Source organism: Ranitomeya variabilis, chromosome 5 (assembly GCF_051348905.1).
Source record: "Ranitomeya variabilis isolate aRanVar5 chromosome 5, aRanVar5.hap1, whole genome shotgun sequence".
NCBI classification, from domain to species: domain Eukaryota; kingdom Metazoa; phylum Chordata; class Amphibia; order Anura; family Dendrobatidae; genus Ranitomeya; species Ranitomeya variabilis.
In genome coordinates, this window is record NC_135236.1 from 254909260 (window position 1) to 254936778 (window position 27519).

The 27519-nt window shown below is 46.5% G+C and overlaps 1 protein-coding gene across 1 annotated transcript in view; it reads left to right on the forward strand.

Moving 5' to 3' along the window:
- Positions 1-22122: 22122 nt before the first annotated feature.
- Positions 22123-27519, forward strand: part of LINGO1 (leucine rich repeat and Ig domain containing 1) — a 576922-nt gene continuing 571525 nt past the window's right edge. Inside the window, exon 1 of the mRNA XM_077264082.1 lies at positions 22123-22695. The gene's annotated coding sequence lies outside the window, so the exon portion shown is untranslated. The remainder of the gene's footprint in view (positions 22696-27519) is intronic.

Sequence of the window (27519 nt, forward strand, 5' to 3'; positions counted from 1 at the left end):
TCCTCCCTCTATCTGAAACTGAACCTGTCAAAAACTGAACTCCTCGTGTTCTCTCCCTTTACTAACCTACCTTTGCCTGACATTGCCATCTCCGTGTGTGGTTCCACCATTACTCCAAAGCAACATGCCCGCTGCCTTGGGGTCATCCTTGATTTCGAGCTTTCATTCACCCCCCACATCCGATCACTGGCTCGCTCTTCTTATCTGCATCTCAAAAACATTTCTAGAATTCGCCTTTTTCTTACTTTCGACTCTGCAAAAACTCTTACTGTCTCACTTATTCATTCTCGTCTGGACTATTGTAACTCTCTACTAATCGGCCTCCCTCTTAGCAAACTCTCCCCACTCCAATCTGTCCTGAATGCTGCTGCCAGAATCATATTCCTCACCAACCGTTACACCGATGCCTCTACCTTGTGCCAGTCATTACATTGGCTACCCATCCACTCCAGAATCCAGTACAAAACTACTACCCTCATCCACAAAGCACTCCATGGCTCAGCACCACCCTACATCTCCTCTCTGGTCTCAGTCTACCACCCTACCCGTGCCCTCCACTCCGCTAATGACCTCAGGTTAGCATCCTCAATAATCAGAACCTCCCATCTCCAAGATTTTACACGTGCTGCGCTGATTCTTTGGAATGCATTACCTAGGTTAATACGATTAATCCCCAATTCCCAAAGTTTTAAGCGTGCCCTAAAAACTAATTTGTTCAGACTGGCCTACCGCCTCAATGCATTAACCTAACCATCCCTGTGTGGCCCATTCAAAAAAAAACAAAAAAAAAAACATAATCAGGTTCCTCTCATCATGTTCTCATACACTTTATGCAGTTAATAGCACTCTGTGTCTGCACTGCTACATACCGTATTTTTCGCTTTGTAAGACGCTCCGGATTATAAGACACACCCCAGATTTTGAGGAGAAAAATAGGAAAAAACTTTTTTTAATAAATTGGTGGGGCGTCTTATAATCCATGCGTCTTATTACTTACCAGGGGTTGTGGCTGTGGTGGATTATTATTATTATTTTCTCCCTCCACAAGCTCTTGGTCTGGAAAAGAATAATTTTGATATGTGTAATAGAGTACATGAAAAATACGTATGTGAAAAAACAGTACTGGTGACCTCAGTGTTTTCTATCAGTGTGACATCCGTGTGTCCATTTTTACAATCAGTGTCATCAGTGTTTTTCCGGTATGGATAGAGAAATAAATAAATAAATAAATGACAAAGCTGCTTCTATACTTTGCAATGTTAAACACGGACAGCACACGGGTGCCATCTGTTTGCTGTTCGTGTTTTTTATGGCCCCAATAACTTATATTGGTCCTTGATATCTGTTCTGCCGAAAAAAACGGACATGCCACATGGAATAAAGTTTTGGGCCAAAAATGACAATTTGTCCCTTTATGAGTGAGAGTGGTATTAGGGATACTACTACATAGATACTACTACTACGCAAAAGTATTGAATGAAAATGCATCTGTCAGCAGATTTCACAATACAAACTGCATACATTATTACCGTGGCTCTCTGATGAGGCTGGTGTACTTACTTTGAAATTCCATGACACATTGGCTGCATAATCCTTCTTGAAAATGTTCTTGCCTGGTATTAAAATAAGGAGCTCTTGCTTAACAAATTCTCAAAAGACGGTCAGAGCATTACAAAACTCAAAGGATGTAACCAGCTATGGTTATGGTAATGTAAAATTACATCACAAGGAATGAGAAGAGACCCTCATAGAATTAGTATGTTTTGGTGAAATATTAGGTGGCAAAAACAAAATGCAAAATGGATACTTAGCTACCATGTATGTGCTATAGAGACAGTGCTAGCAGCATGCATTATCATGTGGAAGTGCAGCCAATGTTAATTTCTCGTAAGCAGGCAACGAAATTTTTTTGCTGATGGGGTAACCACTAGCTACAAGTGAAGACAGACCAGGTTGATCTTCAGGCACAAAATATCCAAGAAGTCTACTTTGGTTTGATGACAGAGCATAAACTCAATGGCAGGGAGTTTTGTATCTAAGCAGAAAGAACAGCCGTAACAAGTCCCTGGAAGAGTTCCAGCCTTCTAGTTGAAGAAAACAGCATAGAGTAAACTATAAAAATTGAGGCAGAGTAATTGGCATAGATACACCTTGAAGACATCTATAATAACAGCAGGAACCCTATCATATGTGTTATCCATTGGTGGTTAAATACATTACCAGGTTGTGCAGACAGAGCCATGGTAAAATGAGAAAAGTAACTTGCTCCCTTGTAGTAGGCTGCAACTGGAATGGTGGGGTGCAGTAGTGTAGAAGACTATCATGAATGGTAATCGGCCGTTTAAAAGTCAGAGTCCAAAAAGATCCCTTCTCCTGAATCTAGGGTTGAGCGAAACGGATCGGTCATTTTCAGAAATCGGCGACTTTTAGGCAAAGTCGGGTTTCATGAAACCCGAACCGATCCTAGTGTGGGATCGGCCATGCGGTACACGATCAGAGCGCCAAACGCTGTTACCGCCATTTTTCATCCAATGAAGGAGGACGCAGAGTGTGGGCAGTGTGATGACATAGGTCTCTGTCCCCACCATCTTAGACAAGGGCATGGCAGTGATTGGCTTGCTGTCTGCGGCGTCACAGGGGCTATAAAGGGGCATGCACGCCGACCGCCATCTTACTTCTGCCAATCTGAGCATAGGGAGAGGGTGCTGCAGCTTCGTCAGAAGCAGGGACAGAGTTAGGGAGGGAATATTAACCCCCAAACCGCTTGTGCGTAGCGATTTTCACTGTCCAACACCACCTTTTTGTCCAGGGACAGTAGAGGTCATATTTTAGTGCATCAGCTGCATAGCTGTGTGCACGGTGCTGTGCAAACCAACTGCTTTTTTCAAAGCAAAAATCCTGTTGCTCCTTTCTGCACAGTTACCTGTCTTGTTTATTTGTCCACACTTTTTTGTTCTGAAGTCCTTTTTATTGCTGCCATACTTGTCCTGAGATCATTGTAGGGACTAGGGAGCGTGTTATTGCAGTAATTTTTTTTTTATAATAATTACAGCCACTTTCTGCCACGTTCATAGTGTTGTGTTATACCACTGTGCCAGAGTTGTGGTTCAGTGTCTCCCCCCAAAAGTGAGATAGTATTTCTCACACAGTTTATATTCTGCTGTACTGCTAGTGTGTCGTATATCAGGCAGCCACTTTCTGCCACGTTCATAGTGTTGTGTTATACCACAGGGCCAGAGTTAGGGTTCAGTGTCTCCCCCCCAAAAAATGGAGATTCAAATTCTCACACAGTGTATATTCAGCTGTACTGCTAGTGCGTCGTATATCAGGCAGCCACTTTCTGCCACGTTCATAGTGTTGTGTTATACCACAGGGCCAGAGTTAGGGTTCAGTGTCTCCCCCCAAAAAATGGAGATTCAAATTCTCACACAGTGTATATTCAGCTGTACTGCTAGTGCATCGTATATCAGGCAGCCACTTTCTGCCACGTTCATAGTGTTGTGTTATACCACAGGGCCAGAGTTGGGGTTCAGTGTCTCCCCCCAAAAGCAAGTCATCTTTCAGGCAAGCTACGTGTCAGCAGGGGAAGGTGGGGCAAAAGAATGTGAAATCCATGATTGGTTAATTTAAATGAAGGTTAGCTAATCAACATTTTTGGTAGCCAGACGTGTCCTTTTTTCGGTCAGTATTGAACCAGCAGCACTGAACACTCTTTCTGAAAGCACACTGACAGCAGGGCAATCGAGGTCCTGTAATCCATATTCTGGCAATTCAGGCCAGGTGTCTAGTTTAGATGCATCAAAGGGGAATGACCTGTGAGGGAGAACATCGATAAGGGCGGAAAAGTAGTTTGTAACCATACTGGACAAATGCTGTCTCCTGTCACTTTGAATCGATGCAGCTGTCCCTGTCGTGTCAGCGGTCATTGCAAAATCATTCCACAACCTTGTCATAAAACCCCTCTGTCCAACGCCACTTCGGATTTCTGCACCTCTAGCACCTCTGCCATGTTGCCCCCTGCAGCTCGTGTGAGAACCATCACCGCCGCTGTGTGCTGGGAATGCCTGAACCAAACGGTCTACAAGAGTTGCTTGTTTGGTAGCCAATATTTGACCTAGGTTCTCATGTGGCATGATATTTTGCAGTTTTCCTTTATATCTTGTATCCATGAGGCAGGCCAACCAGTTGTCGTCATCGGTCATCATTTTAACAATGCGGGGGTCCCTTTTTAGGATATGCAAGGCATACTCAGCCATGTGGGCCAATGTTCCAGGTGTCAATTAACTGTTTCTGCTGGGTTGAGGACCACTTTCTTGCAAATCAACATCACAAGTGTCCCGCAATAAACCTGTACCAGACCTTGCAATGCCATCAGTTTCTAGTGCCACCTGAGAATCATCCTCCTCCCATACATATTCATCCCCATCATCCTCCTCCTCATCCTCTTCGTCCGCCAATTCGTCCTGGACAGTTCCCTGAGCAGACAATGGCTGACTGTCATCAAGGTTTCCCTCCTCCTCGGCTGCAGACGCCTGCTCCTTAATGTGCGTCAAACTTTGCATCAGCAGACGCATAAGTGGGATGTTAATGCTTATGATGGCGTCGACCACTGCACACCAGACAACTCCATGTCTGCCATCCAAGTGCCTGCCCGTGTATCCTCCCACAAATTAATTACAGCACGCCTCTGTTCGCACAGCCTCTGAATCATGTGCAGTGTGGAGTTCCACCTTGTTGCAACGTCGATTATTAGGCGGTGCTGGGGAAGATTCAGCGATCGCTGATGGTTCAGCATACGGCTGGAGTGTATGGGCATCCGGCAGATGTGCGAGCATAGTCTTCGCACCTTCAGGAGCAGGGCTGGTAACTTTGGATAATTTTTGAGGAAGCCCTGCACCACCAGGTTAAAGGTGTGAGCCAGGCAAGGTATGTGTTTCAGTTCTGAAAGGGCTATGGCAGCCGTAAAATTCCTTCCGTTATCACTGAATACCTTGCCTGCCTCAAGATGTACACTGCCCAGCCATGACTGAGTTTGTTGCTGCAAGTACTCCACCAGTACTTCCGCGGTGTGTCTGTTGTCGCCCAAACACCTCATTTGAAACACAGCCTGCTGACGCTTACCACTAGCTGTTCGATAATGGGACACCCCGTGTGCAACACTGGCAGCTGCGGATGGAGTGGTATGGCGACTGCGCTCTGTGCATGAGCTTTCGCTTCTGGAGGAGGAGGAAGAGGAGTGGCGAACGCCTTATGCTAACTGTTTCCTTAGACTGTGGGATAGGCTGAACTGTCCCACTATGGCTGCCCCCTGTGGACCCTGCATCCTACACATTAACCCAGTGCGCCGTGATGGACACGTAACGTCACCGGCCATGCCTACTGGTCCATGCATCTGTTGTGATGTGCACCTTTCCACTGACTGATTGCCTCAAGGCATGGTCAATGCGGTCTTTGACATGCTGGTGGAGGGCTGGGATGGCTTTTCTCGCAAAGAAGTGGCGACTGGGTAGGTCATAGCGTGGTACTGCGTGGGCCATCAGGTCTTTGAAAGCTTTGCTTTCAACCAAACGGTAGGGCATCATCTGTAATGAGATTAGTATAGCAATGTGGGCGTTCAAATCCTGTGTACGCGGATGAGAGGATGAGTACTTTCTTTTCCTAACGAGAGTCTCTTGTAGGGTGAGCTGGACTGGAGAGCTGCATATGGTGGAACTAGCGGTGGTGGTGGTGAACATGGCGGATTGAGAGAGAGTTTGTTATGGTATTCTTGTTGTTGGCCAGTCTTTCCTACCAATAACCTTGTGATTCCCTGACTGCTTTGGCCTTACGACGATACCTCCACATTTGCTGCTGGTGGTGTCCTAACCGGTGGGCTTACAGTGAGGGAAGCAATGTAGCATTGCTGACTACCTTCATTCCGAGCAGGTGCACCAACAGTACGGGACGTTTGGTAGTTAGTCCGGGCTTGCAAGTGCATGCTGGTTAAATGTCTAAGCATGCACGTTGTATTTAAATTTTGAAGATTCTTCTCTCTCCTAAAGGTCTTTGAGCATTTCTTACAGATAACGTTTGACTGATCATTCTGATCTTGGTTAAAATATTGCTACACTACACTCTTTCTATTATCGAAAACCTTTTCAGGCATTGTGCGCTGTGCTTCTTTCACCGAATGGCCACGCTCTCCTAAAACTGTTTTTGTTTTACGCAAACATTTTTGGCCTGATACGGGCCTGCCAGATGACAGCGTTGCACTGTAGATGGCTGCTGCGGATCATCCTCCTCCGCTACTGAGCTAGTGGCAGTGGCACCCTCTTCCTCCAATGGCTGCCAATCTGGGTCAACAACTGGGTCATCTATCACCTCCTCCTCAATGTCATGTGCACCTTCCTCAGTGTCACCGTGTAAGGTGCTATAGCGTTCGGGACAGGGCACCATAGTCTCATCAGGGTCACATTCTGGCTCAGTAAACTGCGAGGGCAATGTAGTGATCAGAGTCAATGGAACAGCATCACCTTCTAGCTGTGGCTGTGCATCAGTGCACTCCATGTCCGATTCTTCTTGTAATTGGCAGTGTACAATTTCCCTTTCTAACCCAGGCACGGTATGTGTAAAGAGCTCCATGGAGTAACCTGTAGTGTCGCCTGATGCATCCTTCACTTTTGGTTTGGGAGAAGGACACAATTAAACGTCTTTTTCCTTACCGGGAGCATCCACTGACGACTGGCTGCTCTTACATTTAGAACTTTGGGAAGAGGAGGCGAAAGAGCTAGAGGGTGAGTCAGCAAGGAAAGACAACACTTTTTCCTGCTTCTCCGGCTTTAAAAGCTGTTTTCCTACTCCCAGGTAAGGGAGCCTTCGAGGCCTTGTGTAGCCAGACGATGACGAAGGCTGAACACCTCCAGCCTTAGGTGCTACTGTGCTTTTGCCACTACCACGAGATGCAGCACCACCAGCACCATCAGTACCAGCTGGCAACCCCCGCCCACGGCCTCTTCCGCCAGACTTCCTCATTTTTTGGGGGGAGACACTGAACCACAACTCATATTACACCGTCGTAATATAAGGGGCCCTGTGCCAGTACCGCCGCCCACGAGAGAGTGTTCCCCCCCAGCTTGAACAGTGCTCTACCACTTGCAATACTACCTCTCCCAGCTCCACCACTGTGTAGTCTGTGCGGTTAAAACATTAAATGGCACTGCCAATACGAATTATTTGAAATGATAGATGATAGTTAAAATATACAGGGGCCCTGGCCTCCATTTAATACTTTGCGCCTACTACCACTGTCTTTATTATTTGGGCGTAATAACGGTGTCTGTCGCTGCTTCTTTTTTTTCCTTCACTGAACAAAGCTGAACTTCAACTGTTGTCCCGTTTCAAATATTAAACTGCATTTGGCCTACTTGTTGGGTTGGGGCCTACTAACGGTGTCTGCCGCTCCTTGGTGTTCTCCTGGTTTATTTTTCTTGCGCTTCAATCTTCAGGCTTTCGTTTAAATATTTTTTATATTAAACTGCATTTGGCCTACTTGTTGGGTTGGGCCTAGTAACATTGTCTGCTGCCGCCTCTTGTTTTCCTCTACTAAACAAAGCTGAGCTTGAAGCTTCAGGCTTTCGGCCTGTAACAACAATATGAAACTACATTTGGCCTAGTTCTTGGTTTGGGCCTAGTAACGTTGTCTGCTGCTGCCTCTTGTTTTCCTCTACTACACAAAGCTGAGCTTCAATCTTCAGGCTTTCGGCCTATATTTAGAATATGAAACTGCATTTGGCCTACTTGTTTGGTTGGGCCTACTAATGGTGTCTGCCGCTGATTGTTGTTCTCCTCCACTGAACAAACCAATGCCGCCTGTTTACTCCTGTTACCAATTTTTAACAGCTTTTAGCCTACTTTTTTTATTTTGGGCCTATATCTGTGTTTCCTCCTCATTCCTGCCCATTGCCCAGCCACTGCTAGATGAGTCTGCTGGTACATTGACACAGACCACTACATTCCCCTTGCACTCTACACAGCCTGAATCTGATCCTGCTGAAACTCAGGTTCCCCTTCCCGCATACTATACCACCTTACACGGGGACAAAGAGGAAGGTGCAGATGAAAGTGCAGGTTTCTTCTACAGGTGGGGGGGGCATACTCATTGGCGACGTCACTGGCACAGGGCCCCTCATAGTACGCAAAAGTGTCTCTGCCGGTGGGAGGCGCCCCCGCCGTCAATCACAACGCCGTACTTTGAGGGGCCCTGTGCCAGTGGCAATGCGAACGAGTGTGCCCCCCTGCTTGCTCAGGATCACAGCACTTGCAAAGTTGAAATACTTACCTCTCCCTGCTCCACCGCCGTGACGTAGTCCGCGTTTCCTGGGCCCACGAAAAACTTGAGCCAGCCCTACTCCCCCACAACTGTTGCCAAATGACCCCCAAATTTTCAATGGCTAACTATTATTATAAGGTAAATTAAGATTGACAAGCTTAAGTAAAAAGAATTGATGTTTTTGGCATTAAAATGGGCTCTGTTGGTGTTTTCCTGTCCTCCACTCACTGCCGACTTTGATTCTCCATTGACTTGCATTGGGTTTCGTGTTTCGGTCGGATCCCTGACTTTTCGCAATAATCGGCCGATTTCACCCGACCCGACTTTTGACAAAGTCGGGTTTCGCGAAACCCGACTCGATCCTGAAAAACTAAAAGTCGCTCAACCCTACCTGAATCTATTAAGGGCTCAGTGAAAAATGTATATCCAGGAGCACAAAGAATAACCAGGACAATAATTATATCTTTAGGGAAGGAAGAAGTAAGGCTTAAGTCTGAGAATTTTCTGGTTTGCAGAGACAGAGCAATTCAACTGCTGATATTCACTTTGCCCACAGGTAAAGGCACAGGTCCTGAGGCAATCTTCTAGACCTTCTCTCGTGTGACAGGGAAGTCAGCACAAGACAGATAGTGCAGCAAATCAGTAATGTTTAGTTTGATTAGTTGAGAAAGGCACCATACGTTGAAATAGTGGTGGTCTTCTGTCTCTTAGAGTGAAAATCTCTCTAAATGAAGCTTCAATCTTCAGGCTTTCGGCCTATATTTAGAATATGAAACTGCATTTGGCCCACTTGTTTGGTTGGGCCTACTAACGGTGTCTGCCGCTGATTGTTGTTCTCCTCCACTGAATAAACCAATGCCGCCTGTTTACTCCTGTTACCAATTTTTAACAGCTTTTAGCCTACTTTTTTTTATTTTGGGCCTATATCTGTGTTTCCTCCTCATTCCTGCCCATTGCCCAGCCACAGCTAGATGAGTCTGCTGGTACATTAACACAGACCACTACATTCCCCTTGCACTCTACACAGCCTGAATCTGATCCTGCTGAAACTCAGGTTCCCCTTCCCGCATACTATACCACCTTACACGGGGACAAAGAGGAAGGTGCAGATGAAAGTGCAAGTTCCTTCTACAGGTGGGTGGGGGGCATACTCATTGGCGACGTCACTGGCACAGGGCCCCTCATAGTACGCAAAAGTGTCTCTGCCGGTGGGAGGCGCCCCCGCCGTCAATCACAACGCCGTACTTTGAGGGGCCCTGTGCCAGTGGCAATGCGAACGAGTGTGCCCCCCCTGCTTGCTCAGGATCACAGCACTTGCAAAGGTGAAATAATTACCTCTCCCTGCTCCACCGCCGTGACGTAGTCCGCGTTTCCTGGGCCCACGAAAAACTTCAGCCAGCCCTACTCCCCCCACAACTGTTGCCAAATGACCCCCAAATTTTCAATGGCTAACTATTATTATAAGGTAAATTAAGATTGACAAGCTTAAGTAACAAGAATTGATGTTTTGGCATTAAAATGGGCTCTGTTGGTGTTTTCCTGTCCTCCACTCACTGCCGACTTTGATTCTCCATTGACTTGCATTGGATTTCGTGTTTCGGTCGGATCCCCGACTTTTCGCAATAATCGGCCGATTTCACCCGACCCGACTTTTGACAAAGTCGGGTTTCGCGAAACCCGACTCGATCCAGAAAAACTAAAAGTCGCTCAACCCTACCTGAATCTATTAAGGGCTCAGTGAAAAATGTGTATCCAGGAGCACAAAGAATAACCAGGAAAATAATTATATCTTTAGGGAAGGAAGAAGTAAGGCTTAAGTCTGAGAATTTTCTGGTTTGCAGAGACAGAGCAATTCAACTGCTGATGTTCACTTTGCCCACAGGAAAAGGCACAGGTCCTGAGGCAATCTTCTAGACCTTCTCTCGTGTGACAGGGAAGTCAGCACAAGACAGATAGTGCAGCAAATCAGTAATGTTTAGTTTGATTATTGGAGAAAGGCACCATACGTTGAAATAGTGGTGGTCTTCTGTCTCTTAGAGTGAAAATCTCTCTAAATGCATAAAGTGATGAGGTCATCCAGAGATGAAACAGTAACGTGACCAGCCAGGTAATCATTAATATTGCTTGCCGTTCCTTCCCAGAAGGCAGCTACCAAGGCCTCTTTATTTCAAAATAAGTTAGAAGCGAGGGTACAAAACTTGATAGTAAACCTGATAGCCTAACACAGAAGGATTGTTATTTCATCTTGAACATTGCAAAAGTGGCAGTGAAAGTAGCAACTGATTCCCCAAACATCCTTCAGAAGATCATCAGGAAACAATGCAGCGAGGAGAGGAAAAAGTCATTATATTTCCAAAAAGGAGAAGCCTCTGTACAGAACAGAAAGAAAATGTAGGTAATTTTAGCTCAGTCAGAATAGTGCTGCACAAAGTTCAAAGAGGATGAAATATTTTGTTTAAAAAATGCAGACAATTGTAACGCTAAGGAGCTGGTAGATGTAGAATGAGCCCTGAAGTTGGAGCTGTATTACCGGTAATCATTGGTCTTACTGCGCTGAGTGGATGCCTCAATAGTTTAAAACAACACTCCTTTATTTGTATGTAGTTACTGCCAGGATGTATTAAGCATAGGAAGGGCTCTGCTCCCTTCTCCTACTGTATGGCTGCTGCCCTTTGCTGGGATCACAGTTGGGTTTTATAAATTGCCCAGCATGACATAATCACCCTGTATGTTCTATAGCTTCTGGCATAGCCTGCCTCATCTGTTTATCTGCCGCACAACATAACTAGTTGTCTAGGTCCTACTACTGTACATGCCTTCTAGCCTGGTCTATTAATGCTCTGTGTCTGTTAATCTACCCTGATCTGTGGCTTTGTCAATTTACCTTACCAAGTAGGTCTAACAGGAATTAAGCTCAGGACTAGTGATAGGCGAACCCGAACAGTAAATTTCGGGGTCCGTACTTAACACCTAGTGTTCAGGCACGGACCTTGAACACAGACTTCTCCAGCAGGCACGGCTGAAGGGAGTATTCATCAGCCGGCACATGTGTGGCACCCCAGGAGTCCGAGTGCCACAGTAGTGCTGCCTTCCTCTCGGGGAGGGTAGTGCTATGCCTGGAGACAAGTGAGATTACACACACAACACCTTCCAAATCCAGGCCAGGAGGGGGAGCTCAAAACCCTGTTTTAGGGCAGCTTCCCTGGATAAAGATCCTGGTTTGGAGGAGGAGTTAGTTCAGTTCGTACAGACAGTCTGTGAGCAAAGACAGACAGGAGAGGAGCAGAGGAGAGATTCAGGGCTCAAGGAGGCTAAGAATAGGCCTCCAAAGAGTCAGTGCGCAGAGACCGGGTACCGGGAGCCCGAGGCTAGAGTGGAACTACAGGACATGCAGCAGAACCGGAGGGCATAAGATCATACAGACATTGCCCAAATTACGCCTGTGGCACAGCAGCATCCTGGAGCGTGGAGTCACCGTGTGTAGAGACCTAAGAATTTACGTCTCAAGCTGCCTGACATACAGGTTCCTGTCCCAGGACAGCAGAAAGAATTGAAAGAATTAGGACCTTGTTTGGAACACTTAAGGCAGCAAGGGACTTTAGCAAGCACAGAGTGGAAGGCTCCTAACCTGACTTGCCAAGGGGATTCCGCTTGTTTCCGGGCTGCCTGGACTCCTATCTACCTGTTGCCAGTGCCCTGGATTGTGGCCTGCCAACTACAGTAAACCAGGTAAAGACTTACAACTTGTCTCCTTTACTCATTTACCAGCAACCGTCATCACCACCATACACCTTAGGACCCCTGGGGACCCCGCTTCACCTGTGGGAAGTGTACCATCAGTGCTGCAATAACATCCCCCAGAGGACCCCTTTAACGTAGCATCGGTCCCACTATTGACCGAACACCACAGGTGGCATCACGACAGACTTATAAACACTTTTCCCTTAAAAGACCGTTCCCCTTTAATTGAGCACCCAGGGCACGGACCGGGTCGCAGCCACGATGACAGCCCCTTTAAGAAACAACCAGACCCAGTGCTGAGTACCCCAGGCCCTGGTAGGGCAACTCACATGCACTATCAATAAATAAATAATATTAAAAAATTACATGGGGTCTCTCTATTTTTGATAACAGCTACAGGCTGCAACCCTCAGCTGTCAGCTGTATTATGGCTGGTTATGAATAATAGAGGGGTCCCCTCCCCATTTTTGACAACCAGCCAATCTAAAGCAAACAGGGGCTGGGGGCTAGTTTTCTCAGGCTGGTAATAAAAAAAAAAAAGTCTCATGGTGCAGCGCTGATCTCTCTGAGTTCACCATGAGAAATTCCTGCAGCTGTCAGTTTTACCATGCTGATTATCAAAAACAGAAAGACCCCATGTCAATTTTTTTTTAAATATTTAATTATAGTGCAGGCGCCGGCTGATGAATACTCCCATCAGTCGTGCCTGCTCTTGCTGTTATTAGCGTAGGCTGATGGGAGTAGTACTCTCTCATCAGCCGATGCCTCTGTGACCAGAGGCAAATTTTTACCGCTGGTCACAGCTGCTGGCTCACGCTGTCATCTGACAGCATGGGAACCGCAGCTCTCTGACCGCCGGTAATAATCTTACCACCAATCAGAGGCAGTGTTTGACGCTCTATCATGCAGATGGCAAACAGTGGATGTTCGGGCCCTATATTCATCTGAATGGGGTCCGGCTTCGGGTACTGTTCTGATACTTGAACCAAACTTTTTTTTAAATGTTTGGCCGAGCCAGCTGGACCCGAACATTTGTAGTTTGGAAGGAGCCAGAAACTGTACTGCTCTACAGTAGAGAACTTTCACTATTCATAAACCTAAACAGTATTCTGCTTACAGGCAAACTGTACTGGTATCTACACATTATGTGTATGTGTATATATATATATATATATATATATATATATATATATATATATATATATATATATATATATGAAGCGCCCCCACACCGCCGCAGGGCCGAGGGGTACCCGGAGCCGGGCCTCTAGTTCTCAGTCTCGGGGTTGTCACGGTGGCTAGACCCGGTCCGTGGCCCTGTCCGTCAGTGGGGGACGTCCGGTGCAATAGGTGGTAGTAATGTAGCGGTGCAGTTGTGGGGTGTAAGTCGCGGTAAATAACGAGGACACCAGGTTGCAGTCTCTTTTTAACTCTTTACTGGAGATCTCTGAGTCCTCAGTCCAGAATACGGTTCACCAGGCTACGCAAGTCCGGCCGGTCCAATGGCACCTCCAGAGTTCTCCTCTCAGGTGGAAATCTGTGCCTTCCTACTTAGCGCTATGTGTTGTAGTCCTTCCCTGCTGTGCTCTCGGAAAGTGACCCCACAACGGTTGTGTCTGTTTCTTAAGTTCCCTCACAACTCGATTTGATGTTCCTCTGTAATCCACCCCTTCCCTGTATTCAGGTTGGAATGGCACCCGTTTGTCAGGTAGGCCTGGAGTTCTTCCGGGACCCTAGAGACGCCCCTCTCCCGCAATTGCCCCCCAAGACTTCATAGGTGATATGTGGTAGACAGCCCGCCTGAGACCGACTGTCCTGCCGCTGTTTGGAGTATGGCTTGAAGCTGTATTCTAATCCACTCCCTCGGCGTTCCGGCCACCGGTATTGCGCCTCAGCAAGGTGCTGCCTCTTTCAGCACAACCCCTGCTGGTATTCTCCTTCTGCTTGATCTCGTTTCTCACTCAGCACAATCTGTCTCGCTTCTAGTCCTTTCTTGAGTCCCGCCGCTTCCAGGAGCCTGCGCGGACCCGTTACGTTCTTTCAATGCCAAGCCTCTGCCAGGATCCCACCCCTGGCAGAGACCCTACAGTCTCTCCCTTCACAACACCCCCTGCCACAGGGTGTTGCTCCGTTCAATCCCGTCAGCGTTCTCTCTAACTTCCTGCCTGACCCCCAGTTTACCCACTATGGTGGGGAGTGGCCTAATGAATAGCACCCTTAGCTCCCCCCGGAGGCCCAGCTGTGAAACATATTGGTGTCTGTGATACCTGATTAGAGGAACTCCTTCGGTGCCATCGAACGTACCATGGCTCCCCTTAGCGGCGAAGCCACAGCACTGCAACGACCAGGACTCTGGGGCGCTGCACTCCCCCCTGGTTAAACACAGTACTCCGGGACTGGGAAGAAAAACAACAATACTGATTAGCAAAAAGACATACAATTTTGTTGAGTGTAAAACAATAAGCATACTTGAACAGGCTTCCCTTTATGGGAGGTGAGGACACTTTTAACGTTACAAACATAGTCAACATTATAAATTACAGGCTATACATAACTCCTGTTACCCAACCGGGTATTCTACTTAGTGCAAATTCTGGAACAATAAATTAACATTGCCTTTAAGAAACATACACTCTTAGTTTACCAAAGGCCTTCCTATAATCACATTACAGGGTAAGGTAACTTCACATTCTCCTACTTTGAACCTGCAGGACCGCCTGTCCCTATGGCACCAGACCTACTGCCTCTCCTTTCTTTTACAGGACCGCCCCGTTCAGCCAGGGCCTACTGCCTTTCGCTACTATACATAGTATAGACATAACATTCCTTTCTTTTTTGGAGAACTCTGAGCCAGCTCTACTCGGCTCCTTTAAGGACTCACTCTCTAACCCCTACGGGTTTGCCTTCTGTCCTTAGTAACAAAGTAACTTTCTATGGGGACGCAGGGTTGACCTTCTATCCTCACCTTCATCATTACTTCCTTACTTTCAGCTATGCAGATCTCTATCTCTACCCCTACGGGCTCTCTGCATCTTTTCTTTCTGCAAAACATTATTTAGATTTCACATTTCAACAAATTCAACACATATAACTTTTCATGTAAAACAGTTACATTTCTTTTCAAAGCATCATCATGGCATTACTGTTCTGCAACAGTATCTTTCTCAAGTTCAATTCTTCACATCCCCTTTAAGAGGGGACCAAGTCTTTCTGAGGTAGCTCGTCTCCTCAGCCTACCAGTCCATGCAAAGGTCCCGGTATGGTATCTTCGCAAAGTGTCTTTAACTAGAACCAGTAGAAAAGGTATCTTCACAAAGTGTCTTTGGCTCAAACCAATAGGGCAAATATCTTCGCAAAGTGTCTTTGGCTAAAACCAGTAGGGAGCACCTTTAAGAAGGTGCAAACTATTTACAAAGGAAGTTCGAATCATGCACAGTCCATGATTTCTGCAGTTCTTTAAACTTGTGCAAAATTTTAGGAAAACTCAGAACAAACACAGGGATCCCGGGTCAACAAAGGGATCCATTAACCCTGGGCGGGTTTAGCAACTTAAAGGAATAAAAGACAAACAGTAACTATTTACACTTTTCAGAGTATCGAGGTTTATTCTTCTTTCAGAAGTTTCCATGAAGCGCTACCTGGTGGGCGGACCCCTGCAATTCAGGTTTCAGGTCCACTCCCGCAGCCAGATACACCCCATGGGTTCGGGTCTGTTGCACGACCAGGTCGTGCGCGGCGATAAAGGTCTGTGTCCCCACTTCTCTTTGTGCTGGTACATCAGGGACATTGATCGCCCGCAGAGGAACTTCTTTAGCCACTACGGTGGTTGCGGCGATCGGGCGGCAGATCGCTAGTTCTGTGGTTGGGCAGGTGGAGGCGACCAGGGTGGTTACAGGTCGGTCACACGGTGGCACTTTGGCTACAGGGGCTGGTTTCTCTTTCTTGTAGACGTTCAGGGCGAACCACCCTTTTTCCCCAAAATGCCGGGTGTAAGTAACACTGTCTCCCGGATAGAGGTCTCGATCGGGGTGACCCTCTCTAAGGTGTGACTCGACATCCCGTCGGTTAACAAAGACCTCCGCGTATAGCCCCGGTTCTTTAATGAAGCCCCAGCCTCCTTGGAGTTTAAAGACAGTGACGATGCCCTGCCTGCGCGGGGCCTGGTGAGTGGTGGGGTCCTTACGGGCCCGGTCCTTGACCGCCAAATCTTTTTGATGGTAGGCCTCCCGTTTAGCCTGATGTGCTTTCTCTTCCTCTCGCCACCGCTGTTCCAGCTGGGTCTGATATTCTTCCCAGCTTAGGGCCTGTACCATTTCTCCCTTCTGGGTCTCCACCCCTGGGAACCCCATGAGATTGGATCCAGGGTTCACCCAGCGGCACACCGTGCGCTCCGCGCTGACCTCACACGGCAAGGGAGTAGGGGTGATAGGGGCTCGCATACGGTGTTCCATGCCCGTGGCTTCCTCCCATGGTAACAGGCGCTGAAGTCTATGGGTCCCCGGGAGAGGTGGTGCTGCTACGGGACCCACTAACACACCCTCGACTGGTGGGGCAGGATCGGCGGACTCACCCACTGGTACGAATCCACCTTCCGCAACAGGTCCCGCTGATTCCTCCGAAATCCGAGAACCCGCTGCCGGCACCGCCTGATGCGGGGCCTGGACTCTCACATTCAGTTGGAGGAGCCGGTGATATAAATCCTCCATCTCGGCTTTCAGGAATTTGGTGTTATCCACGGAGGACAGGCTGCGGGGCTCATCCGGGTAGTCAGGGGAGACTTCCACTTCAACCCCGCTGTCGGGTTCGGAGCTGCTGGCCATAGCGTCCTCCACGTGGGTCGCTTCCTGGTCTTTTTCCCGCTCTCTCCTGCGTGAGCAGTTTCGTTTTCTCTGCCTCCGCCCCCCATTAAGGATTAGGAGGCGGATTTCTGCTGCTGACGGACACGTCCTCACTGCACAGAAATATTTAGACTGGGCGGCCATTATTCTTCGCGCTCTCCAGCTCGTCTACGCCCACTCCACGCCCCTCTTCTCTTCCTGCGCTCTCCTCAGCGCTGCAATGGCGGCGGATTTTGGCGGCAACTGGCACAGCACACAGTCTTGCAATAAAGTACAGTCCAAGCACAGTAAATCACAGTCTCTAGGCACACATGACCTGATTCTTCAGGCTTAAGTAGATCCTGTTCGTGACGCCAAGTTGAAGCGCCCCCACACCGCCGCAGGGCCGAGGGGTACCCGGAGCCGGGCCTCTAGTTCTCAGTCTCGGGGTTGTCACGGTGGCTAGACCCGGTCCGTGGCCCTGTCCGTCAGTGGGGGACGTCCGGTGCAATAGGTGGTAGTAATGGTAGCGATGTAGCGGTGCAGTTGTGGGGTGTAAGTCGCGGTAAATAACGAGGACACCAGGTTGCAGTCTCTTTACCTCTTTACTGGAGATCTCTGAGTCCTCAGTCCAGAATACGGTTCACCAGGCTACGCAAGTCCGGCCGGTCCAATGGCACCTCCAGAGTTCTCCTCTCAGGTGGAAATCTGTGCCTTCCTACTTAGCGCTATGTGTTGTAGTCCTTCCCTGCTGTGCTCTCGGAAAGTGACCCCACAACGGTTGTGTCTGTTTCTTAAGTTCCCTCACAACTCGATTTGATGTTCCTCTGTAATCCACCCCTTCCCTGTATTCAGGTTGGAATGGCACCCGTTTGTCAGGTAGGCCTGGAGTTCTTCCGGGACCCTAGAGACGCCCCTCTCCTGCAATTGCCCCCCAAGACTTCATAGGTGATATGTGGTAGACAGCCCGCCTGAGACCGACTGTCCTGCCGCTGTTTGGAGTATGGCTTGAAGCTGTATTCTAATCCACTCCCTCGGCGTTCCGGCCACCGGTATTGCGCCTCAGCAAGGTGCTGCCTCTTTCAGCACAACCCCTGCTGGTATTCTCCTTCTGCTTGATCTCGTTTCTCACTCAGCACAATCTGTCTCGCTTCTAGTCCTTTCTTGAGTCCCGCCGCTTCCAGGAGCCTGCGCGGACCCGTTACGTTCTTTCAATGCCAAGCCTCTGCCAGGATCCCACCCCTGGCAGAGACCCTACAGTCTCTCCCTTCACAACACCCCCTGCCACAGGGTGTTGCTCCGTTCAATCCCGTCAGCGTTCTCTCTAACTTCCTGCCTGACCCCCAGTTTACCCACTATGGTGGGGAGTGGCCTAATGAATAGCACCCTTAGCTCTCCCCGGAGGCCCAGCTGTGAAACATATTGGTGTCTGTGATACCTGATTAGAGGAACTCCTTCGGTGCCATCGAACGTACCATGGCTCCCCTTAGCGGCGAAGCCACAGCACTGCAACGACCAGGACTCTGGGGCGCTGCATATATATATATATATATATATATATATATATATATATATATATATATATATATATATATATACATATACACACCTATATACTGTGTATATATACAGTTGAAACCAGAGGTTTACATACACTATATAAAAAACACATATGCATGTTTTTCTTAATAAGTATATGACATAAAATCAGAGTAAACCTTTCCCGTTTTAGGTCAATTAGGATTACCATAATTATTAATATTTGCCAAATGCCAGAGTAATGAAAGAGATAGAATGTTTTAAGGCATTTTTATTACATACTGCAAAGTCAAAAGTTTACATACATTTCATTAGTATTTGGTACCATTGCCCTTAAACTGAATGACTTGGGTCAAACGTTTGAGATATCCTTCCACAAGCTTCTCACAATAGTTGGCTGGAAATTTGGGCCCATTCCTGAGTCCTGACAAAACTGATTTAAATGGATTCAGGTTTGTAGGTCACCTTGCTCGCACCTGCCTTTTCAGCTTTGCCCATAAACTTGTAATAGGATTGAGATCACGGCTTTGTAATGGTCCAAAATACTGACTTTGTTATCCTTAACATCTTACCGACCGCCGATACGCCTTTTCACGGCGGCAGTTAAGGCGCTGTGGAAAAAGTGTACAGCACCCCCAGAGTCAGAATTTCTCCGGGGTCTCTGCTGCTGAGGGTAGCCGAGACTCCAGAGAACATGACTCGGGTCAGTTTTTACAGACCCCGGGGTTGCAATCGCTGTTATTAACCGTATAATGGTGACCGCAAAAAATGTGTGATTTGCCATTTAATTTCTCTGTCCTCTGATGTGATCACACAGTTATCTCCCGGTGTCTCTGGGTCCTCCTGTTTCCCCCCATGGCCGCTGGCGTCTTCTTCCAGTAAGAAAATGGTGGGCACATGCGCAAGTGCGCCCACCGATATCTGCTGCCGGCACCCGGCAACAATAGGAGGATTTTTCCTATTGGTTCATTTTGGTCACTGTGATAAACCCACAGTGATCAAAATAAAAAAAATTGTAAATAACCCCCCCCTTTATCAACTCCTTAGTTAGGGAAAAATAATAAAATAAAGAAAATATATTTATGTGTGTATTTCCCATTAGGGTTAGAGGGGCTAAAGTTAGGGTTAGGATTGGGACTAAAGTTAGCATTGGGGCTAAAGTTAGGGTTAGGGATAGGGTTGGGATTAGGGTTAGGATTGGGATTATGGATTGGGTTAGGTTTGTGGTTAGGGTTATGATTAGGGTTGGGATCAGGGCTAGGGGTGTGTTGGGATTAGGGTTGTGGTTAGGGTTAGGGTTGGGATTAGGGTTAGGGATTAGGGTTAGGTTTGTGGTTAGGGTTGTGATTAGGGTTGGGATCAGGGTTAGAGGTGTGTTGGGCTTAGGGTTGTGGTTAGGATTATGGTTGAGATTAGGGTTAGGGTTGGGATTAGGGTTAGGGGTGTGTTGAGGTTAGGTTTGTGGTTAGAGTTATGGTTAGTGTTGGGATTAGAGTTAGGGTTGTGGTTAGAGTTGGGATTAGGGGTGTGTTGGGGTTAGGGTTGTGGTTAGGGTTATGGTTAGGGTTGGGATTAGGGTTTGGGGTATGTTGGGGTTAGGGTTGTGATTACAGTTATGGTTAGGGTTGGGATTAGGGTTAGGGGTGTGTTGGGGTTAGGGTTGTGATTAGGGTTATGGTTAGGGTTGGGATTAGGGTTAGCGGTGTGTTGGGGTTAGGGTAGGAGGTAGGGGGTTTCCAATGTTTAGGTACATCAGGGGGTCTCCAAACGCAACATGGTGCCACCATTGATTTCAGCCAATTTTGCGTTCAAAAACTCAAATGATCCCTTCTGAGCTCTGCCGTGTGCCCAAACAGTGGTTTACCCCCACATGTAAGGCATCAGTGTACTCAAGACAAATTGCACAACGTTTGGGGCCCAATTTCTCCTGTTACCCTTGGGAAAATAAAAAATTGGTGGCTAAAAATAATTTTTGTTGAAAAAAAATGATTTTTTATTTTCACGGCTCTGCGTTATAAACTTCTGTGAAGCACTTGGGCATTCAAGTGCTCACCACACATCTAGATAAGCTCCTTGGGGGGTCTAGTTTCCAAAATGGGGTCAGTTGTGGGGGGTGTCTACTGTTTAGGCACATCAAGGGCTCTGCAAACGCAACATGACGCCCACAGATCATTCCATCAAAGTCTGCTTTCCAAAACATCACTACTTACCTTCCAAGCCCCGACGTGTGCCCAAACAGTTGTTTTCTCCCACAAATGGGGTACCATCATGTTCATAACAAATTAGACAACAACTTTTGGGGTCCAATTTCTCCTGTTACCCTTGGGAAAATAAAAAATTGGGGGCTAAAAATAATTATTAATAATAATAGATTTTTTATTTTCACAGCTCTACGTTATAAACTTCTGTGAAGAACTTGGGGGTTGAAAGTGCTCACCACACATCTAGATAAGTTCCTTAAGGGGTCTCGTTTCCCAAATGGTGTCACTTGTGGGAGTTTCCACTGTTTAGGCACATCAGAGGCTCTCCAAACGCGACATAGCGTCTGATCTCAATTCCAGCCAATTCTGCATTGAAAAAGTCAAACGGCACTCCTTCCCTTCCAAGCTCTGCCGTATGCCAAACAGTAGTTTACCGCCACATATGGGGTATCGGCATATACAGGAGAAATTGCACAACACATTTTGTGGTTCATTTTCTCTTTTTACACTTGTGAAAATAAAACAAATTGGTTCTGAAGTAAAATGTTTTCCTTCCACATTGCTTCAGTTCATGTGAAGCACATACAGTGTTAATAAACTTCTTGAATGTGGCTTTGGCCACCTTGAGGGGTGCAGTTTCTAAAATGTTGTCATTTTGGGTATTTTCTGTCATGTACACCCCTCAAAGTGATTTTAAATGTGAGATGGTCCCTAAAAAAATGGTTTTGTAAATTTTGTTGTAAAAATGAGAAAGCGCTGCACAACGGGGGCAGCGCATGCAGTTTTTCAACGCATCCGCTGCCCCATTGTGAGCTCCAGGGAGGAGGGGGTGGAGTTCCGGCTGCGCATGCGCGGTCGGAAATGCTGCAGACGACGCACCAAAAAACGTTACACGCAACGTTGTTTGGTGGTGACGGTCCGACGCAACACGACGCAACCGTCGCACGATGGTTGCGACGTGTGGCAATGCGTCGCTAATGTTAGTCTATGGAGAAAAAACGCATCCTGCAAGCAATTTTGCAGGATGCGTTTTTCCTCCAAAACGACGCATTGTGACGTGCGTCGTACGACTCTAGTGTGAAAGAGGCCTAAGGCCGGGGTCACACTCGCGAGTTTTACGGACGTATGAGAGGTGCTGAAAATACGGATTGCATACGGTGCAATGATTCTCTATGGCCCAGAAAGGGTTTCGGGTGTCATAGACAAAAAAAGGAGAAATGGCAGAAATAATGCTTACCATAGTTATCAATGACATGCTCTGACTTTTTTATAAACTAGATTCTTGAAGTAACCTTATAAAGAGCTGGGGAAAAACAAAGGAACAGCCTGATTTTTAGACTGTCCTATCCACCAAGTGGCAGAAATATTGCTCCCTTGTTAGGTGTGCCCTCAGAAGCTATGGCTACTTTCTTTTTTGAATGTATCAGTGCTGGTACTAAATAAAGGTTATAGTGTCGGGGGGCAAGCACACAATGGCCACAAGGCTCTGCCAGTGAGAAGCCCTCAGCTGTGCCCTGAGGAGGAGAAGACCCAGCAGACATGAGCTGAGGGCTCCAGCATGCACACAGTGATGCACACGGTGATGAAACCCTACATCTCCGCAGTCAGCAGTTGCTGGGAGGGGCAGCTGGACCAGTCTGCCAGATCCAGGATAAGATAGGAGGCAGCGGAGCAGACGAGCCTTCCTCCTCCTCACAAGGACATCGAGGCGTCCGTACCTTGTGCACAGGGACCCCGAGCCCCAGAATTAGGGGAGAAGAGGCAGCCGGCAGGAAGAGATTAACACCGGTCAGGCAGGATGCTGGGAAGATCCATGTGATTATTACAAGTCCTGCTCACTCCTCCCCGCCATCACGGTCCAGAGGGAGCCAGGATTGTGGAGCTGGGAATGACTGCTGACAGCCGAGCTGAGTGTGCCCCCCACCGGGGTCACTGAGAGCCCATGCCCTGCGCGGAGAGGAGCCTGTGTGCCCGTGTCTGCCATGGAGAGGAGTAGCTGCAGCCGCTGCGGGGACGAGGGATGCTGCTCCTGAATGACGCCCATGTGCCGGGGCTGCGCACATAAGTGACTCCCGCTGTACACAGCCAGGTATGTACAGCTCAGCACCGTATACACTGTCCTATACAGCCAGGTATATACAGCTCAGCACCGTATACACTGTCCTATACAGCCAGGTATATGCAGCTCAGCACCGTATACACTGTCCTATACAGCCAGGTATGTACAGCTCAGCACCGTATACACTGTCCTATACAGCCAGGTATATACCGCTCAGCACCGTATACACTGTCCTATGCAGCTCAGCACCGTATACACTGTCCTATACAGCCAGGTATATACAGCTCAGCACCGTATACACTGTCCTATACTGCTCCGCACCGTATACACTGTCCTATACAGCCAGGTATATACAGCTCAGCACCGTATACACTGTCCTATACTGCTCCGCACCGTATACACTGTCCTATACAGCTCAGCACCGTATACACTGTCCTATACAGCCAGGTATATACAGCTCAGCACCGTATACACTGTCCTATACAGCCAGGTATATACAGCACCGTATACACTGTCCTATACAGCTCAGCACCGTATACACTGTCCTATACAGCCAGGTATATACAGCTCAGCACCGTATACACTGTCCTATACAGCTCAGCACCGTATACACTGTCCTATACAGCCAGGTATATACAGCTCAGCACCGTATACACTGTCCTATACTGCTCAGCACCGTATACACTGTCCTATACAGCTTAGCACCGTATACACTGTCCTATACAGCTTAGCACCGTATACACTGTCCTATACAGCCAGGTATATATAGCTCAGCACCGTATACACTGTCCTATACTGCTCAGCACCGTATACACTGTCCTATACAGCCAGGTATATATAGCTCAGCACCGTATACACTGTCCTATACAGCCAGGTATATATAGCTCAGCACCGTATACACTGTCCTATACAGCCAGGTATATATAGCCAGCACCGTATACACTGTCCTATACTGCTCAGCACCGTATACACTGTCCTATACAGCCAGGTATATACAGCTCAGCACCGTATACACTGTCCTATACTGCTCAGCACCGTATACACTGTCCTATGCAGCTCAGCACCGTATACACTGTCCTATGCAGCTCAGCACCGTATACACTGTCCTATACAGTTAGGTATATACCGCTCAGCACCGTATACACTGTCCTATACTGCTCAGCACCGTATACACTGTCCTATACAGCCAGGTATATACTGCTCAGCACCGTATACACTGTCCTATACAGCTCAGCACCGTATACACTGTCCTATACTGCTCAGCACCGTATACACTGTCCTATACAGCCAGGTATATATAGCTCAGCACCGTATACACTGTCCTATACAGCTCAGCACCGTATACACTGTCCTATACAGTCAGGTATATATAGCTCAGCACCGTATACACTGTCCTATACAGCTCAGCACCGTATACACTGTCCTATACAGCTCAGCACCGTATACACTGTCCTATGCAGCTCAGCACTGTATACACTGTCCTATCAGCTCAGCACCGTATACACTGTCCTATACAGCCAGGTATATACAGCTCAGCACCGTATACACTGTCCTGTACAGTTAGGTATATATAGCTCAGCACCGTATACACTATCCTATGCAGCTCAGCACCGTATACACTGTCCTATACAGCTCAGCACCGTATACACTGTCCTATACAGCTACAGCTCAGCACCGTATACACTGTTCTATACAGTCAGGTATATACAGATCAGCACTGTATACACTGTCCTATACAGCTCAGCACTGTATACATTGTCCTATACAGCCAGGTATATACAGATCAGCACTGTATACACTGTCCTATACAGCTCAGCACTGTATATACTGTCCTATACAGCCAGGTATATACAGCTCAGCACCATATACATTGTCCTATACAGCCAGGTATATACAGCTCAGCACCGTATACATTGTCCTATACAGCGAGGTATATACAGCTCAGCACCGTATACACTGTCATATGCAGCCAGGTATATCCAGTTCAGCACCGTATACACTGTCCTGTACAGTCAGGTATATACAGCTCAGCACTGTATACACTGTTCTATACAGCCAGGTATATACAGCTCATCACCGGCTACATTGTCCTATACAGTCAGGTATATATAGCTCAGCACTGTATACACTGTCCTATACAGCTCAGCACTATATACACTGCCCTAAACAACCAGATATACAGCTCACCACTAAATACATTGTCCTGTTAGATTATATATATATATATATATATATATATATATATATATATATATATATATATACTGTATATATCTTAGCACTATATACACTGCACTATGCAGCCTGCTCCTACCTGACCAAAAGTGAGGATGGAGATGCCATGTAATACAGACATGATATAAGGTGAGTGGAGAAACGGCATATATATACATGTGTATACAGCAATAAACTATATACTGGACTACAAGTGTGACCTATTATCGACCTATCTAATGGTCTATCCTATCAAGTATATATCTATTACCTATTTAATTATTTATTCTGTCACATTATCTATCATCTATCAATCTATCTATCTATCTATCTATCTATCTACCTATCTACCTATCTGTCATGGTGTAATGGGGTGGCCTGAATGTGCTTATGTGGTACTGAGCTGACATATAGTAGTCTAGTAGCCATCTATTAGTGCTGGGACCCTGGCATGTATACCCAGCAGTGGATGCAGTGTGCAGATATATAACCTCCATCACTGTGCATTGTGTGCTCAGACTTAGCATTGGAACAGCTGACTATTAACTGTAATGTTTCATGTATCACTGTGCTGCTGTGCGCCATAGCTTTCTGTCAGACACACTAACCTCTGGATGTGTAATGTAACAGCAGGATAGGAAAGCTACAAAATAATTACATATCAATATTTATTTAGAATATTGTCTCCTTAGTGAAAAATAAGCATCTGGATTTGTGGTGTGGACATCTAATGTAGCTTTCTATCCAAGCTTCAGTTGTCTAGGCTGGAGATGGGTAATGGTCACCTTCCTTCTCATGTTTCATTCTGGGCCCTAACTCTTCATTTTGGGTTGACATCTGTGGTAGATGTATCATTCTGACTGAACCTCTCGAGATGAGGAATGGATGGCCACCAACATTATATTTAGTACTGAACCATAGGCATGATGCTGAACCTTGTGGTGTTGACTTCTGTGGTGGCTTTATCATTTAAGACCCACATCTTGTAGTTCGAAGATGTGTAAAGGCAACCCATGTTCTTCTGTCCTTATACCGGGCTTTGGACTTGTGCTGATTTATTTGTTTTCTGTGGTAGCTTTATCATGATACTCATATGCTGGTCAGAAAATAGATAACTGTGTTGTAGCCTCTCCTCTTGAGAATAACATAGTTCTTCCATTGTGATATGTGGGTCCAGAGCAGCAATGGCATCAAATATCTTTGTTGTTTTCCTACAAGACTTGGGAAATCTGTGAGTAACCTGATACCTGATAAATTAATACTTGTCTGGATTTTGTTCCTCTGTCTCTGTAGACCAGGGGTGTACAACCTGCGTCACATACAGTCAGTAGTGCCATACTGTCTGACCCCCAGCCATCACCCTTTTTGGAACTCTTCTGTATTCAGTACTCCAGTGAGGTAGAAGTTGTGCATGAACAAGGCTCTCCCCATTATCATTTTTAATAAATGTGTAACCCTTGATGGTTTCCTTAACTTTCATAAACTACAAAGGAGATAGCTGAACTTTGCATGACTTCCTCAACTCAGGTGACACCTAGTCTTTATATAAGCAAAACTTCCAAAATTCAAGATATTTATGGCACATGCTATCATCTCACATGGTTCCACCAAATTAATTTTATTACAGTCTATGGCACTATATAAAAATGTAGCCCTTGGATCAAAAAAAGTTTGTGTTCCTCTGCCCTGGGCCATTTCACTCCTCATCTTACATTGTCTTCTTCATATCATTACTGTGAGTTATGTCAACGTCTTTGACTTTACATGTACCATTTTCATCCTTGTTTCTCAGTCTTAATCTTTCAAACTTGATTTGTGTCACTTTTTTCTTGTCTCATTTGCTTCTGTTTTTTTTTTCACTCACATTTTTTTTGTATTCAATTTTTCCCCTGTCCCCTCCGGTCTTCATCCCAATTCTTTCCCCAGAGTTCTATCTGTAACACCAATGCTGCCAGAGCTGGAATAAAGAAATAAATGCTGTCAGACATTTTACATGATTGGACAGGACCCAATTTTGGCCCCAGTGTCCCCATCCCAGCCTGCGTCATAAGTTATTCATGATTACATACTACAGTCAATTATTTTAATTACCATAACTGTTGCCAAGGTGCATTATCTGCATCATTCAGGCCTTCATTTACTAGTAATGTTATGTTATTTTTGGTATCTTCCACCTTGAAGAGATGCATATCCTGGAATTTGTGTATATTTTTCCTCTAGTATATAGGCATTTTAAGTGGATCACATTGATGTTTGTGGGTTTCTGTTTCAGAATTACTGAGTATAGTTGGAATCTGCCCATGAATTCTGGAAGTCTGATTGCTTATATTTCCATACAAAAAAGAGGCTAAATTGGGTAATTCATTAATAATTAAAAACTATTTCTCTTAAAATAAAAAATAAAATCCCATATAAAAATAGGTCTTGGAGTCGTCCTCGACAAATTGTCAAAGGGCCACTGCACATAGAACACAAGCAAAGAAAAAATTACAACAATGAAAACTTCACATGATCACCTCTCTATTGTTCCTAATGTATCCTATATCTCAATTTCAAAACTTGAATCGTAAAATTGAAATGCAGGTATGGAATTTAGGTGAAGGGGGCTGGAAACAAACACAGGAAGAGAAGGCTGAATGC